Source organism: Charadrius vociferus, unplaced genomic scaffold (assembly GCF_000708025.1).
Source record: "Charadrius vociferus isolate BGI_N301 unplaced genomic scaffold, ASM70802v2 scaffold162, whole genome shotgun sequence".
Classification (NCBI taxonomy): domain Eukaryota; kingdom Metazoa; phylum Chordata; class Aves; order Charadriiformes; family Charadriidae; genus Charadrius; species Charadrius vociferus.
In genome coordinates, this window is record NW_009647236.1 from 1,134,759 (window position 1) to 1,138,097 (window position 3,339).

General features: G+C 46.2%; 1 protein-coding gene across 1 annotated transcript in view; it reads right to left on the reverse strand.

The window, feature by feature from the left end:
- Nucleotides 1-3,339, reverse strand: part of NDUFB4 (NADH dehydrogenase (ubiquinone) 1 beta subcomplex, 4, 15kDa) — a 92,431-nt gene that overhangs the window by 2,938 nt on the left and 86,154 nt on the right. The gene's annotated exons all lie outside the window — the stretch shown is intronic.

Consider the following 3,339-nt stretch of genomic DNA (forward strand, 5'->3'; position numbering starts at 1 on the left):
GTGGTCGCGTCTAGGGCCACAGTCCCAGCGGGTTAAATGACCTGTCCGTGTGTCGTTCCCACCACCACCACCCCGTGAAAGAAAAGGACCTCCCGGGCAGAGGTGGGGTGTCAGGGAATGTGGTGCTGTTGGATGTTTGGGGTGCCATGGGGCGGATAATGGAAGGGGCGCAAGGCGGCCATCATCGCTGCACTCCCTCCCTGTGGCTACGCACCCTTAAACAGAATATCCGTACATCAGCAACTGTGGTACAGGCAGGAGGGAAGTCGGAAGATCCCGCTATCGGTGGCTCTCGGCATCAAATCATCTCTGTGGTGCTTTAGCCAGGGCCCGGGGCTGCTGGGATAAGCCGCCAGATAACCTTCAGGTTTATGGTGTGGTGAGTCACCCCCTCACCGATAAACTTGACTGACAGCTTCACAAATCAGCTGCCGGTGATTAACGCCAGGCGCAGAAAGCGAGCTCTGGCCTGAAGGTTTTGACTTCAGGAAGCTTCTGTCTCGTCGGTATTAAGGGCTTTGTTCTCCAGAGATGCAGAAAATACATGCAAGTTGTCTTTCTGGAAACAAACTTGCCAGTAAACAAGTTTTCTGCTGTTTTTTCTTCTTTGGGTATACAAAAGCAACGGTAGCGGTTATGCTGATTGAAACCAAGTGAGTTAATGGTGGTGTATATATAGTTACGGCCTTATTTACACTGAGGTAACTCTACAGACTCGGGTAGTGTTGGATGAGGGATTACAGTGTGCTCCTAAGCACACACAAAATAATATCGCTGACTTTATTTAAGATGCTGTGCTTTGGTACCACAACAATAGAGCAGCAGCTCTGCCTCACGTGTCATGATTTCACTCTTCTTTTACCTAAGCACTTGGAAAACAGATGATCTCCTTTTGGAGATCTCCTAATTAGGAGTTGGGGCTTTGCTATTTGATTCCAGCAGGACATATCTTGAGCACACCAGCGCAGTACAAACCTGCAGTCCTCTCAGAAACTCTCTCCTGGTGTTTCTCCAGCTTTTCCACCCTCCTTTTCTGCACAAACACACAGCTGCAAATCCAAGTGAAAACTTCAGCTGCTTCATTTGCAGTCATCTCCTAAGGAAGTAGCTCTTCCGTGCCCTGTTGTTTTCTGAGCTATCTTCATCAAGTGGCGTCCAGCAAGCTCTTCAAGATAAACATGCTACCCATGGGCACAAACCACAATGAATCTTTCCTGCCCTGACATGAGATCCTGCAATCATGAACTAAATGGACTTAAGCTTTTGTATATAAACATAAATCGTAGATGAGTGACCTGCATGTATCCATATTATATATATATCTATGTGTGTGTAGATTTGATAGATAAAAGTAACGGTAATCTGAGCAAGATGCAAATGGTATGGAATAAGGGGTGGAATGTCCTGGTTTGAGGTAAAACAGGACCAATTTTGTTCAGTAACTTCACTTCTTAGCTGGGCCTCTTCTAACTACTGAAATTAACAGCATATTGTGCAGACAATGTTCACTCTCTCAGAGTGATAAGACCTATGTTTATAGCTGATGCCCAGGCATGGTATGCAGAGAAGACCTTGCTTATACTTATTGCTATAACACCAAAGGGCAACCAACTTTGTTTTTTGCCCCGTTGGAGGGTCAGAAGTGGAAAAGCATAGTGGGGTCCCACCTGCAGGGAAGAGCAGACAGAACAGGTGACCCAAAACTGACCAACAGGGTATTCCATCCCATCTGCCTCATGCTCAGTATAAAAGCTGAGGGATCAAAGGGTCAGCTCTCTCTTCCTTCAATGGCCGACGTCTGAGGAGGACTCTGTTCTTCTGCCTTTGATCCCAATCCTGAATGCAGATCCGGAATCCAGTTCCCGTGTGTCACTGAGTCCAGCCTGGGACTGCCCCCATGCCAGCCGGTGTCGTAATTGTCATCTCGGGAGCTTGATACGGTTTTGTATCTATTTCATTATTTCTTTTTATTTTATTATTAATATTTCATTTAAGTAGTTTAGTTCCTTCTAAACTCCTAAGTCTCTTTCTCCCTCCTCTGCCTCTCTCTTTGAAGAGGGGTAGAGGGGAGAATCTGTCGGTCCCGCCTGTGGTCCCCCAGGTCCTCAATAGTTGATTTGGCCTAAACCATGACACCCAGGGTTTTTAGCTTGGGATGGTGTCTCCTTTTGCATGGAACAATTTACTCCCTTTCCCATTTCATGACCATCAGATGTAGTGAGCTCTGTGACTGTGTCCAGCTCCAGGATTGTCTCTCCCTATAACCAGCGTGTGGAGAACAACTTTGGCAGCACAGTAGGTATACCAGCAGCACTGCCATGTGGCACTCCTGTGGTACTTTCGTCTCTTAGCAGCCTGTCTTTCCCTGCCCATGCACAGCCTGCTTCTTTAAAAGCTGTTCCTCCCCGCTCTTGGCTTATTTCTTAATAAATGACACATGCCGCCTTGAAACAGAGAGATTCCTGGCAGGAACAGGGGTGCAGGTTGGATTAACGTACTGGGAAGGAATAGCTGCTCAGTGGGAAATGGTGGGTGTTTTTCCCCTCTTTGCTGTATCACAGAGCGGAACAGAAAACTACCAATCCTGAGGATCTCCCAAAGGACTTTGAAACAACCAGATGCTTTTCCCTGAGTCGGCTGGCTCCTGAGATCTGCCTGTAATAGTGCGGGACAGTTCCTGTGGCCAGGAGCAAAGATGGTCTTGTGGTGAAGTCACTTGGCAAAGGCAGCAGGTTCAGCTCCCAGCCCTGTTGCAGACTCTTTGTGATCTTATCTGTGCAGGTCCAAGCTGTGCCTTCTCCCTCTCCCCTTAGCTCACAGCTGTGAGTGTGCATGCTTGGCATGCAAACAGTGATGAAATTAACTCTACTGGGAGAAAAACAGAAGGTGCAAAGCTACATTTCCATTAACAACATAATGTACTGTATTAGAAAATCGAGCAACCAGCCGCTATGCTGAAAACACCTTTGCTTTTCATCTCTAATCACTAATTCATCTTCCCTCCCAAAGGATCAAGTTCCCCACAGGGAGTCTTTCCTGAGAGATGTCACTTGTTTCATGGGGTAAGAAAATAACTAAATCCCTTCCAGAGATGCATATTCGCTGACACTCAAGCCTGTGCATTGCAATTTGTTGGTTTTTTTTTTTTTCCACTCCTCCAGAGGTGATTTTGTGCATTTTCTTCATTTCATAATAGCTATGTCTCTTAACTTTGAAACAACATCCTTCAACAAAAGTCCGAGATAAGTGTCTAAACCTTGCATAAAACAATGCAGGACAAAGACAGAAATACTGCAGTCAAAGCACTTGACAGAAATCAGTGATTTTTTTTTTTTTCCT